Source organism: Scatophagus argus, chromosome 4, assembly GCF_020382885.2.
Source record: "Scatophagus argus isolate fScaArg1 chromosome 4, fScaArg1.pri, whole genome shotgun sequence".
In the NCBI taxonomy this organism is placed as follows: Eukaryota; Metazoa; Chordata; class Actinopteri; family Scatophagidae; genus Scatophagus; species Scatophagus argus.
Window position 1 is genome coordinate 19,162,909 of NC_058496.1, and position 14,989 is coordinate 19,177,897.

General features: G+C 38.7%; 1 long non-coding RNA gene across 2 annotated transcripts; it reads right to left on the minus strand.

Moving 5' to 3' along the window:
• Positions 1-5,169: 5,169 nt before the first annotated feature.
• On the minus strand, positions 5,170-12,705 carry LOC124057715. 2 transcript variants are annotated; one of them, XR_006843150.1, is made up of 3 exons: positions 12,459-12,698; positions 10,710-10,804; positions 5,170-7,124 (listed from the first exon to the last, which is right to left on the minus strand). It is a non-coding gene; the product is annotated as an uncharacterized LOC124057715 (long non-coding RNA). The 2 variants fall into 2 exon arrangements; XR_006843151.1 differs by lacking the exon at positions 5,170-7,124 and adding an exon at positions 9,607-10,610 and having other exon boundaries at positions 12,459-12,705.
• Between the last annotated feature and the right edge of the window lie 2,284 nt (positions 12,706-14,989).

Here is a 14,989-nt window from a genome sequence, read left to right on the forward strand (position 1 = left end):
CCAGAAAGTTCCACTGACATGAAAATGATGCTGAATTACAAGACAGCCATCACCATTTACCAAGGAAAAGAAAGGAAGAACTTCTGCATCTTCACACAGTGCACAAATTGGTGGAGCTGCGAGATGAGGTGAAAAAAAAAAGTGGGAGAGAGACTGTTCATTTCAACAACAAGGTTAAAGTGGCAAGATGGCAAGGCAATACTCAACTGAAGCAGCTGCCCAAAGATGGCCAGTCTCAGTGTTTTAGAAAATGCTAGACCTGTCTACAGTCAACACGTGTCCTGTGCAGGAGATGCATTTCACCAGGCGAGCATTCATTCTAGAGCTCTGCAGGCAGTCGAGCAGTGAGCACATCACAAATACCAAGCGTGTTTTCTTCTCTTTGGCTCATCAGAAATAAATCTCCTTAGTAGGAGAAACTTACATTTTCATTCAAATTAAATAAAACATGCAAATAATCCATCCAAACCAGAAGAAAGGAAAATGGAAAACAAAAATCTGTGTATACTGTACAATGAGATAGACAGATAGCAAGGCACTTAACCCCCCAATTTGCTCCCCGTGCGCTTGATGCTGCCCACTGCTCCTGTGTATGTTTCACTGCATGTAATTTGCTGGGTGTTACATGTGTGTGTTCAACTAAGGATGGGTCAAATGCAGAAGACGAATTCAGTGTGTGTATGTAAAAATATATATACTGTCAATAAAGTGATTCTTAATTCTTAATTCTAATTCTAATAAATTACCAAGCTTTTTAGGCATACTGTAAATTCCTGAAAAGATAACAGCCTGTCTCCATAAGGCCTGGTGCCTTCTTTTGTGGAGGTAAATTATAACTTTGGCAAAGGAGACCAAAATTGCTACTACTTGACTACTTTTACGACTTACACTGTCTACTGTATTATACAGGTAAGTATTTCTAAACATGGACTTTGCCAAGAATGTCTTGGTGTTGAGTAATTTAAAAAACAGCCTATAAAGCCAAAATTGCTGTTTAACTACAGATATGACTAATCTATTTTCATAATTTCTACCTGCTCATTTACTGAAACTATTTCACATTAAGTAACATTTTACTATTAATTATGCGCTCCTTGTGTTGTGGTGTAATTTTTACTGAATCAGAAGATGGGGAAGAGTGAGTGAAGAATATCTGGTGGAACAACAAACTGCAGGATGTAGTGCAATTTCATTCTGAGCGAGGCAGATTTTGGCAATGCGAACATGTTAATGGATGACACAATTTTGAAAACTGCCACCAAACTCTGATGAGAAATGTTAGAAAGATAGTAGTAGTATTTAACTACATTCAAAATGTATCATTGCTGCTCCCAAACGCTGGCTCTTCCTTTAATTGCATGTCAATACATGGCGTAAAATAATTCCTGACTGTACAGCAGATTGAGTGATGCCTACTGAAAATTACAGTAGCCAGATGTATCTGGAAATGCGCTGCTGGACAAGATCAATGGATGAATGCATTGAGGAAGGTTTAGCATACCTCTGAATTATATTTTAGTATTTTTTTAGTAAGAAAATTGATTTAAAGCGGTATGAACGACATTTGGGTGTTATATTTGTCCTAAGGTTTTGTCAAATATGCTGAAAAATTATGAAAATTTATGAACCAAGAAATTCCTCCTCCTGCTGTTCATGCACATTTTTGCACACACAGCACTGAACCTGCAGACAGCGGTGTTGCATATAAAACTGCTCTGGTTTACTATGCCCTGAATGCATGACTCATTCTTTCTCTCACACACCACCCAACATTAATCTACATCACTTTATCACTGATTTAATTATTATAATTTGATGCATTTTCCCCCATAACATTAAACACTAACAGCTGCAGTAAAACCTAAACCCAAGAAGGCAATAATAAAGCCGTAGATAGCACTGTGTCCTGACTGTGGTTGGTACTGCTGCTGCATCTCTGCTGTCTGCCTCCACCTCCAGCTCTCCTTTCTGTATTGATTGAAAAGGAAAAGTTACCTTTAAAAAGGACATATCACTTGTTTCTCTCTGTACTAACATTTCCCAATTTAATGGTCATATACTGGTACATGACATGATATAGAAAGGTTCTCTCTAAAAATATCATTCATAAAAATTCATGACAGATAGTGTCATGATGAGTAGAGTTCACGGGAGCACAGACAAACATACATAAGGGATATCATCAGTAAAACTAAAAAAACTGAATGAATACAGAGTATTATCATGCAATAAGAAAAGCTGACTGCAAACTTGTATTGGCTGATTAATATATGCAATACAAATACAAATGTATTGCGAAATAAGTAAAATGAACTAAGCTGTAAACCACTATGTGATAAATAATCTAAGGAAAATTAGTGGGATTTATAAAAGATTTAATGATCATTTGATTTATGTGCACTTTTATTAGTTAATAGGTGTAGTAATAAGAAAGTCCCTGGCGCACTCTGGCAGAGATGAAAAGGGGAGCTAGTTGTTGGATCATTTGGAAATTTGACTGTGTATTCTGTAACTGTTGCTGACAAGACTGAATGTTGAGAAGACCTCGACTCTGCCTCCCAGCTGGCCAGAAAAAATACACCCTGTACCGGTGAACAGCCAGCCCGGAGTAGGACTCCTACATGTGGCAGGAAGACTGGCGAAGCTTAGTCTTGACCAGGCTCTCGACAATTGGCATAATACTCCAGTCAGTCTCAGCTCTATGGTAAAGTAAAGATTGATTTGTAAGTTATGAATTATGATCTATGAGCTTTTGCTTTGCCCTCATTTAATTCCTGCTATAAAATTTTATTCAGCATTCCAAAAGATAGAAGTGCCTGGATATTCCCTATTAAAAGCAATAACTTCCTTAGTTAAGTTGACTTTTATCTGAAAGTGTTCTGAAAGGTTAGCTTAGCTTTTATCCACTTCTAAATTTAATAACAAGGCCTTGGGGCTTTAATCCAAGCAACAAGATTTAACGTAACAACTTTCCAAGTGCCAGTGTAGCAGGGTGGGCATTCAGAAGGAGGCAGTGAGAAACCAGGCAAGTTCCCTCAATACCAGCTTAATCAAGCCCCTGGATTTTAAACCAGTTCCGGGGACTCAGACCCTTTAAACGGAGAGCTGGTCCAGTAGGCTCTATACAGGGATTACCATTGCAGGTTGTCAATAGGCATAAATTAAATGATTCTGGTTTCCTGGAGGAGCACATAAACAGCCTCCCTTCATCTGGGCCTGATCCACCTACCTCCATTATACTCCCTGAGAATGAAAACACAAGGGTAAACAATACACAAAGTCAGCATGTTAAATACACAGTATATTGTCTTGAGGTATATCTGAGCACAGAACATACACTGCAATCACCACAATGTAGTTAGGTAGCCTGTTACAGTAGATCAGATTACATTCAACTTTATTGTCCATAGTTGAAACAAACTCTTACTGTGAATGATGATACACAGGATAATGTTGCAATTACAGGCTTTTGACGGCAAGCTGGTAATAAATTAAATATGTTTTGATCATTAAATTTTCTAACATTAAACTCAACATCTGCTTTAAGTGCTCAGTGACATGGTGGGGTTTTAGCTTGATAACTCTGGGTAAGTTTATGGTGAAATGGTGCCTCTTGTGGGGATAGAGACACCTAACAAGAGGCCAAGTACAGGTTTGGCAAGGAGGTGAGAAATGCTAAATCACTGTACTCTGAGAAACTTCAACAGCAGTTCTCAGCTACTGACTCGACCTTTGTGTGGAAAGGGCTTAGGCAAATCACAAACTACAAGCCCAAAGCCCCCCACTCTACTGACAACCTGCGACTAGCCAACGAGTTCTACTGTCGCTTTGATGGACTATCTGCTGGTCCTGACACCCCCACACACCCCATCAACACGGCCATTCACACCCCCCACACCCCTGAAGTCATTCCACCATTATCCACCTTGGACCCCTCCTCCTCCACCACAGCCCTCTTTATCCAGGAGGAGGATGTTAACAAGCTGTTCAGGAAACTGAACCCTCACAAGGCTCCTGGACCAGACGGTGTGGTCCCCTCCACCCTGAGACACTGCGGACAAGCTGAATCCAGTGTTCACAGACATTTTCAACACCTCTCTGGAGTCATGCCATGTGCCAGTCTGCTTCAAAGCCTCCACCATAGTTCCAGTCCCCAAGAAGCCGAGGATCACTGGACTTAATGATTACAGACCTGTGGCACTGACATCTGTAGTCAGTGTTGTGCAGTGTAGTCATGTAGTCATGAAGTCATTTGAACGCCTGGTTCTGTCCCACCTTAAGCCCATCACAACCCCCCTCCTGGACCCCCTGCAGTTCGCCTACAGAGCCAACAGGTCTGTAGACGATGCAGTCAACCTGACTCTGCACTTCATCCTGCGGCATCTGGATTCCCCCGGAACCTACGTTAGGATCTTGTTTGTGGACTTCAGCTCTGTCTTCAATACAGTAGCACCAGAACAAGAAATTACATATTTTTTTGCTTTGCTTATCGTCATTGAAAAATATTCTTCACATAAATGAAACAAACAGTTTATAAAACATAAATAAAACATACAAATACAACTAACTGCTTAAAGAAACCACAAAATGGAACTCCATTGATCATTTGATTCTCAGTTTTTCCATGAAGGAACATCTACAAAGAAAACAGTTTTATTACCTTGTATATGGGGACTTTTCAGTCATTTCAGGAAGGCACACTCTATTTGCAAAATAATGCTTCTCTTGGCAAGTAGCACTTGAAGTGTGCTCTTCCAAGTGCAGGATGAATGACATTACTTACTATATTCTTATTACTGCTCGCTGCCTCTTTGGCAAAGGGGGTATGGAGTGGTGCCATTTATTATGCTAGACATGAAGTTGATTTTTACAAAATACAATTTCCCCAACAGGGAGTTCATAGTGCACATCATCAAATTTATTGAACATCTTTATATATATATTTTGCTTTTGGTGAGCAAACTAGCCTGCAGACTCCCTAGGAGTAGCATAGGAGTTGCCGTCCTCATCATTTTGGTGTCAAAAAGTATTGAGCATCTCATAATGTTAAACATCCTGTGGGAATAAACCTTAATTTCTTCAAGGGAACATGCTGAAAATCCATAAACAAACTGGCAGCGAGAGTGTTTGATAGCTGGACTGCCTGAAGGCTTTGTCTATTGGAAGATTACTGTAGGCAGCCCCAGGAGATTCTGTAACAGATGAGGGGACTCCTGCATGCATGCAGATGTGACACATGCTATGCTTATGGATTTTCAATGAGACGTAGGCCATGCAAATTCTGGGCTTAGGAGCCACGGTTTCTAACAGGGAAATGTGTCACCTCATTCTGGCTGTCTCATAGTCAGGTTCTCTTCTTTTAAATTTACTGCATCACTTTCAAAACTGAGGATTTACACTGCAAAAAAGGAAGACTTCTCTAAAATCTGTGTGACTGCGCATCACTATTACTCAACAGAGAAGATGAAGCTTAGTTTAATAGGATTTCGAAAAAAGAGCCATTTATTGAAAATGCAACATCCAGTTTGCTGGTGGGCTTGTCAGTTCTGATTCAGTGTCCAGAATTATCTCAACAACTATCAGTTGGATTACCATGACATCTATGAGGGAGAGATAGCGTCATTTTTCCAAAAGCTCAATAAATAAATAACCTGCTCATAGCAAAATGTAGAGAGACAAAGTCATGAATAGGCCGGTGAAATAATTGGAGCACTTAGCAGCTAAAAAGACAATCATTTCCCTAAGGAGTCAGTGGAGACAAAATCAGAGCTGAAAGAGAGTGAATATTGAATTTTCTTCAGGTGAACACAAACATGACTCCACCTGAACGATGATATTACTGTAACTGCTGAATGGCAGTACTGTGATATTATGTTGTGTCGTACTACATAAATTCTCAAAAACACGATCAATTTTTTTCTAAACAGTTTAAATGCAAAGATTCATGGAAGTAATTCAAGTTGTTGTATTTAAACCCCTGACAGCTAGGTGGCAGTGTTGTAATCTATCTTCAGCCATTTGTCTCTTCTACTCCAACGTAACAACATCAACTCAGACAGGAAGAAGTAACCACATATCAGTTTGTGTGAACACAAGGAATACAGGCCTATGACACAGTATACACAGTGCTGAGTGCACAACTTGTTTCTGCTGGTGCTCCAAAAAATTATGATCAAATAACCGCAAAACTAAACAAAAATCAACTAAAAACTCCCATCAGTGTCAGCTGCACTTCATGTTTTGCTTTTATTGGTAAATAACATAAAGCATATTAACACAGCAAACTAAGATGGTAAACATACCTGGAAAAAAATCAGCCTTATAACATTAACATTGTGAGCATGTTAGCATTCTATTAGCATTTAGCTCACAACATCATTAGCATATAGTACAATACTGCCTGTTCATATTTAAAAGCAAGTTTACAAGCCTATTTAGCTGAGATGTTTATCTATTCTAACTGTGAATCTAACACTTGGCACTTCACCGTGTTATACTGTATATTTGTTTAAATGATCATATCAGCCAGTGTCAATGAAAATCCAATTTATAAACACGTAAAAGCCATGGTGCTCATTGACTACTTTTGGTCTTTCGAACAATTTGTCTAGACTGAAGTATATTGGAAATATTCAGTTTTTTTGAGTTGAAATTCAAGTCAGCAATTGTTTGCGACAAGAACAGGATCCATTTCTCTCTTTCTTGTTATTTTTGTGTGACCATTACTACAAATTTCATTCAGTTATAAATATTAATTAAATGTTTTAAATGTTTGTTTTCCTACAGGAGATATCCTATTTCCAACCAAATAACTCAAACTCCACACTAATTGAATGTTGAGGAAGAATTTCTTCGTGTCCTACGACAAATACAGCAAAGCTAAACAATATAAACAGGAATCACCAGGCAGACCCAGGGAAAAATTATGTTGAGCTCCACTGAGAGTTGTCGAACACATCCAAGGACCGGAGCTGCAGACTCACGGATTCCTGTCTGTTTGGCCTCACTCGCTCTCTAAAACAATTCAGCCTTGTTCTCTGTCTGTGGCCCTTGAACTACAGGTGCTCATCCTCGAGGTCTGCTGGATTCGCCAGCACATTATTCTTCCTTAAAGATACGACAACCTACCGTGGATAGAAAAAAAATGAAAGCAAAGTGGAATGTCATTTATCATGATCAGGACTGCAGCTTTGACTAGCGCCATGTGGAGGCATAGGCGTGATATGGAGGATATTCTTCAGCAGAGAGGTGGTACACAGTGTTCAGACGAGCTATGGTGAAGGCGGAGGATTTGAAATGTCTTTTGACTGTTCAGACAGGGAGTGATCACATCAGTGAAAAGGCAGAAATAGCTTTTATTTCAGACATGTCACCAGGTTTAGATGATGATATTGACACCAACGCTGGAGCTGTACAACAGGAGCTGACTAAAATATTAAAGGGCGAAATGAGAGTTTTATTGGCCCTGAAATGAAAAGTCAGTAAAAATGTGTCTTTACTGTTTGTGTCAACTGCATGCCCCTGTAATTTAAGGGCCTGTGAGTTGAACTGATTTGTTTCTAAAACAAAATGGTCCCAGTGGCACTCATAGATGTTGGAAGAAATGACAGAATAGTTGCCATAATACATCTATAAATACAAAGCTAGTCTACAAAATGTGGCTGCTCCAAGTTTTATAGAAATAAAAATTTCAACCGAAATAAATTTCCTCAAGTGTGTCAAAATACACTCACAACCCCTTTGTGTTGCCAGCGGACTTTCTGTATACTTCATTGTCATTATCGTTATCTACAGTTCCAATACTTCTGACTCACGGATTATTATTATTACTGCTGCTATGCATCTCTGCTTGTGTGCTCCTTCAATCACCTGTCAATTTAAATGTTTTTTTCCCCCTCAAACCTAACCAAGTAGCCTTTATTCCTAAATCTAACCAAAACTAAAATAACAAAAGTTACACAAAGAAAGATACCTGATTTGGTCCATTCATGCAAGTCTAAAATTGTAAAATGTAAAATAACACACACAAAAAGCTTAAAATGTGGGAAATAACACATAAAAAGTCCTTAAACTGCTGTGCTATTTATATACTGTACCATCCCATGAGATCATGTGTGTCAATGTGTTTCTAGCAATTACATAAAAAAAAAAAATCACTGTACCAACACAGGCATAATATGCTACAAAAGAAACCTCAAATCACAGGTTACATACTGATCGGCACGGATCCAAGAATGAGTTTGCTCCACATGACAATAACAACCATTCAACTTACAACATATAGCACCGCTTACAACAAACAACATTTTAAGGACTCGAATCTTAAACAGCTGGCTTGACATTCAGATTGAAAGAAGAAGTGAGTAATGTGTATCAGTAACAGATACAACTGTGTCTCACTGTTAGAAAGAACTCACACCAACCAATTTGTATGTCTCAGGATGAAAGCCATGAGTGACTGGGTTGACAGGCTTTCATTGGATTAACAATGACAGCAGCCGCTTCAACTCCCGTTCCGCAAGTAGGAATCAACAATTAGGTGGCAATGTAGCGTGCTTTCATTTCTGCTGAAGAACTACAAGGAGACACTTGAACCCAGAATTACTCTTGTGAAGACCCCTCTTAGGATGCCCTTTCTTGTTTTATCTGCTTATTGTTCCATTGTAAAACCATTCTACCAACACACACATGCAAGCAAGCTGCGATTTGCAAGAGGTGACCCCAGTGGGGATAGAGGACACATGGCAGTGGACTGTCCCAAGAACAGATGCACTGTTGGAACAGTTAAAAGTTCAACCAAAGAGACTGCACTCTCTTTCACCTGGCCTCTAATCTTACTTTACCTCTTTTCTTATGTTAATTAGGATGAGGTATGCCTCTTGGTCTCTACTTTCATCTCCCTCTTGGTTTAAAGATGAGCCAAGTATTTCTTTATCTTTGTCACGTGTGCTGCATCTCATCATCAAGCTTTGTGCTCTCATCTCGGTCACAAAATATTCTTGAATCTTGTTTGAAATGAGGAGGTGATTATTTAATTTAATTTAAGTTTAATTTAAGTTACTTTGTTAATCCCAAGCTGGGAAATTACTTCTATGCATTTAACCCATCACTGATTGAAACACACACACAACATGCAGTGAAACACACAGGAGCAGTGGGCTGCATCAAGTGCCTGGGGAGCATATATTGGGGGTTAAATGCCTTGCTCAAGGGCACATCAGCCGGCTAGTGGGGTGGGGTCATTATCACTCCACGACACTCAAACTTTTCCTGCCCTTCCGGTGGGGGAATCAAACCAGCGACCTTCCGATCACAAGTCGCTTCTCCAACCTTTAGGCCACGGCTGGCCCCAATTACGAGGTACACTCCCCCCACTCAGATGTAATAGAGTGTAAGTGTAAAGTAGAATAAGAATACATCCAAGCACAATAAAAGTACTTCATTACTATACTTGAACAAACAATGAAAAAACAATGCTAAGTATGAACAAAGAAAAAAAATAAAACAAGCAACAATATTCACACTCGGAACATAATCAAAGTAACTTAAACTAATGCATGGCCTCACCTCAGTGCAATTATGCACCGAGGTGATTTACTTGTACATTTTACAGGGCATGATGTCATATGGACATCCTATACTGCATATGACACATTATTACTGCCTGCTGATACTACAGCAGGTCTCTGAGTGTCCCAATCCAGCCCAGGTCTAAGACATTACCCTAGAGCAGCTGCTGTTAGAGATGAACATTGTTCCTCGACTGTCTCCCCTGATCTCTGTTATACAACTTGAACTCCTCCGGCAGTACTTCAAGGAGATAAATTGTCTTCAGTGCTTTTCGTGAAGTGATAAGAAAGCTTGAATTTGTCTTAAAAAGTTATCTATGTCTAGAAATAAGTGTGGATGTGGCCTCCCTGATGTATATCTTTAATATTTCTCTGGCAGTGGTAGATACCCATTATCATAGTCACATGAAAAATAAGAGGAGTTAGATTTGGGAATGACTAATGGAAAATGAGAGCTGAAAACAAACTATAAAATATTCATAGAGCTTCTTTCTGCTTGTGCAACAGAATGACAGACAAATATCAAATTCACTTTTAATTAAGACACTTTGGAAGAAACTTGTTATAAATGGAATCACCCCTTATACACAAGCTGTGTGTAAAACTGCACTAACACAACTCTGAGCTGCAGCATTTTGTAAGAAATGAAGACATCATTACAGCTGATGAGCTTCGCATGCAGTTTAGCCTGAGCACTTTAAAACTGGAAGTTATGCCTATGCATGGCTTAATAAGGATCCTGAATTAAGATCGGGATCAAAAAAAAGAGCAGTGACAGAAAACTGGGGAATGGTTTGGACTAGTGGAGGCAGTTGAGCATATTCCTCTCTGGGGATACGTCGGGCATTAAGGAACAATGGGATGTGGGTTTATCTCTCACCGCAGATCAATGACATGTGTGACAGTGCAAACTATTTGTCAAAACGTGGGCAATATCAAGTTGTACAGAAGAATATTGTGTTCACAGTCTATATTTGTTGATGTCCTGTGCCTGTCTTTATTTAGCCAGCGCTACAGGTTCACTCACATTCCTCTGACAGTCTGAAAAATTGGGTAACTTTAGTTACAATGAGTTCATTTTCTATCACATGCTTTGGCACACTATTGTTGGCCATCCAGATGTGCAACGTATCCACTGACCTTTGTGCTGAATCCCTCTTGAGGCCTTCTTCCTTTGCAAATCACATCACATTTTCCAGTTGCTCTGATTGTCTCGTACTGATGCAGATCTCTTTCTATTGGAGGTACATTAAGGCAAGAAATTTGAATCAGTTTCATTACAAGATAAGAACAAATCTGTTTCTATACAAGTTGTTCCTACACAAGGCAAGGACAACACAAAGCCATTTCTGGGAGCAGATGAAGTGGGAATAATGTGTCTCTCAACTCTGTTAGCACCAAAAACTAACATTTTTTTTCTTCATTGTATTAGATGAAGGCATAAATTGCAGATTCAATGTCTAACAATCACACAGCCTTTGGGTGTGTGAGGCTGTTTATAAATTCAAGTTTTCTGACCTTTGAGGAAACTTTGTAGAGCACTGTAGTCAAGGTTTTTTATGCATACCAGAGGTTTTAGCCTTCTGAATGTGTATTTCATGCAGGAAATAATTTTCATTAGTTTCCCTTGAGTATAAAAATCTAGCTGCAGAGACTTGAAATTTGCATACACACAGTAGCCCATCACAGTGAACAGCAAGCTTGGTTTCATTTTTTTTCGCAGTTACAATACAAACGTTTGAAATCACTCTGAACTTATAACAGCAACAATACTGTAACTCAGACAACAATAAAAACAGACATTGTGTTTACTCTGATTGATTTCTAAACTCATGCAAGTTTCAAGTCTCAAGTCTCAGCCTGTAATGAGATTAGCTACTTGGGAAAAGACATTCACCATTTAAAAACGTTTTTTCGTTGAAAACCAGTGAGCACTGCCAGCAACAAGGACTTATTGACAAGAGCAAGCCACTCAGTCATGTTGAAGAAATCATTTTCCAAGAACATTTTTGTGCATAAAAAAGTAAGTTGCAAAGATACTTCAGTGCTGGAGCTCGGGCTTACAGTGTAGTAACATATGGATATTTAGCCTTTTCTAAAGCCGTTTGAATTATATCCTATACCACCATTTTAGGGAATGCATTCAGTGAGCACATTTTAAAAATTGTTTTCAGCCGTTGTATTCGGCAAACATGTTTATACTGAATATCTGAAAAATGTTCACTATTACAAACTATTTGCATATGAACACAGTAATTCATCAGAGATGGAGTTGACTGGTCATTTACAAGTTTCTGGTTTTGAGTTTTGCATATTTCTTTTATGTTGCCATTGTCTCACCAAACTGTGGTGTAACGAATCCAATGTGATAAAGTATTGGATCCATTACAGATTTTATGAGTAGCCTCAGGCCTGTTCTGTGTGCACATTCTCTTTAATTAGGCCTGATATAGGTGTGTGGCTGAAATCAATTTGATCTAATTCAGTCAAGGATTCCAGTCAAGAAGCACCACCTCCAAATATAAGATGAGCTTCAGGGAGCCATTTTTTTTAAATCAAGTTGCCTGTCTCAAGAAACTGCAACAAGATGAAACAAGATATTTTCCAAGTGCTGGTCCTTTTGTGTCCATTTGTCATATCCATCTGTCTCTTTCTCCCTATACTGTGTTGATGACTCTTGAGCTTGGTGTCACATATATTAAGTCCAATCAAATGTGATTTAGGGGACCTAACTGGCCCCACATATACATATATATATATATATAGATATATATATATATCTATATATATATAAAACTGATCAGTAATCACATGATACCCATGATACTACTGCATTTATAAAATCCTGAAACTTTCTCTAATAAAATAACGAATGATCTGTTAACTCACGAAAAGCACATCCGACAAACAGGACTTCTTCAACAAGTGCTCCACTTTTCAGTCTGTCCACAGCACCTTTCCATTCCCGGTGATATCCGTAAGGATTGCTGTCTTGTTTGGTATAGCTATTCGCTCCATTCCACGCTGTTTGAGTTTACCTGCCCTACTGGAGTGGAGTAGGGCAGAGCGGGCATTCCTCCAATCATTCATCTACCTGCACACCTGTTTTTCATCTCAACGTCAGATTATATGGTGGCCATAGTGGTATTTAGTCAGGCTCTTTACACTCCTTGCTTGTTCCCCTTGATGTTTTTTGCCTTGTTCACCTGCTCATTTGGAGTCCATCTTTAGTCTACAACATAACAGATATCACAATCACATTCACTTCAAAGCTGTGAAAACAAGAATATCAATGTCGAGCGCAGTTTTTAAAAACCAAAAATAAAGTGGCTGTCATCTACAAAGACCTCAGTTTCACACTGGTCAAAACACACTAAAGACACAACATTCCACAAAATTTTTGTGGGTGCATCAGTTTCTCTTTGTTGGAGGGTGCAATATTTTTAGTGTAATCCAAAAGTATTTAGGTTAGACTACACTTTTTGGTGTGTTCGTTTTTTGCAATCAAGCGGATTACATAACTAATTATAAAAATTGCCATCCAATTTATATTCTTTGACCGACAACATTTCAAAGTAATCTAAAACAGCCCTGCATTAAAATTTGTTTGACAGTAGCTTTTGGACGATGGTAACTTGATTTGGTAAAAACATAAATTTCCACAGTGCTTGGTTTAGGTCTATTTTATTAAGTGTTTTCTGTTTCTCATGTGGCCCCATGGAAAAAAATAATTGCCCACCCCTACTTTAGACCCAGGCTTCACTTCAACTGGAGTGAACTCAAATGGAGGTCTTGGAATTCATTTGGACTTGATAAAGATGAGGGTGTTGCTACAACCTGCGTATTTATTTTTTGGCCAGCCACAAGCCAAAAATACAAGACACTGACATATTATAAATATATGGCAATGATATGGCAAATAATCCAGTGTGTAGCTGGTCACTAACTTTGTCTTTATGTCATGTGGAGCTGGACAGGTACCGCATAGTGGATTTTACACCAAATCAAAGCTGGGGGTATTTCAATAAAAACAACTAGTTCTGAGATGAGTAACAGAGGTGATATTTCTCTGTGGGCTTGTGTGCCTTCTTCACACATAATCATTTAATATAAAAAAAGAAGAAAATATAATGCTCGAAATGAGCACCAGTGCTCTGCAAAACACCCTAAAACAAAGAGCATCAACACTTTGGCATCATACACTTCTTGTTGTAGTCAGTGAGGATTAAATCCAATTTGACAAAGAAGCAGTGATTGCTTATTGAATTAGAACAAACCCTTGTGGATTACCATGTTCAGCACATGTTCACTTTCTTCAACTGTACCTCATGCTGTTACAGTGAAAAACCTATTGTCAAGAGGACGTGGTCTAGATTGAGGGTTTTTTTATTGAACAGGTGTCAAGTGTGAAAAGGTCTGATGAAAAACTCTCTGTGACTAAGTACCTCCATAACTACTAAGCAGTTCTCTTGTCTGATGGTCTCATTGTATACGCTCAAACAGAGCTGAATCACAGTTTGTGTTGTAACTCATATTTCTCTTTCATTCATTTTCAAACTGCCTGGGTAGAAATGTGTCATGTTTGTTTGTGTACCTATCTCTTTAGAGACTTTGTCATTCCAACCATCAACGCTGAATACTCCACGAGTCATGCAAAGGCGAACAATTAATTAGATTTTGCTCAGTAAGACATTTGCTGAAATGATGAGATGATGGAGTAAGTCATCTCGCTTTTGTGGCCAAGCTGGAAGAGTGGGAAGCAGAAGAAATGGTGCAGTGGTTTCCAGCAAACAGGAGCCCATCCACAAACATCTTTCATCCGTTCCATTTGGCAAACACAGAGAGAATGTTCTTCCTCCAATGTACACCTTTATGAGATAAAAGGGAAGTATGAGCTCCATTACCTAACATGACTGCTGTCATTTACCTGAAGTCTGTTACTTATTACAGCTCAGAAATAAAAGATCAATCTGCTAGATGAGCCAAGGATTCAGAAACTTATCATTTTGTATTTTCTATTTCTTTATGTGACTTTTCAACAAAGAGAAGTCATAACAACACACTTAAGTTTCAAGGAGTAAGTGAGATCTGTCCACAGGACCCATAGCTATTCTATGTTTTAAAACAGTAATACAATAACAGACTTTATTTACGCGTTTGTGCATGCATTGTCTTATTTTTAACAATGAGTTGTGTTTGAAAAAAAAAATATTTTACAAAAAATACCTAAAAGAATAACTAAAAATCTACATAAATCCCCTAAAGCAGAAAAATGAATGTCAAAGAGTCCAGTGATATGGGGGATTGAGGTAACATGTTGGTCCCAATAAGAATGCTTGTCTCTAGAAGATGTAGGCAGTAACAAAGCTTTTCTCCAAGTGCCAGAGCATGGGGATTTACTGTAATCCATGTGAGATGTG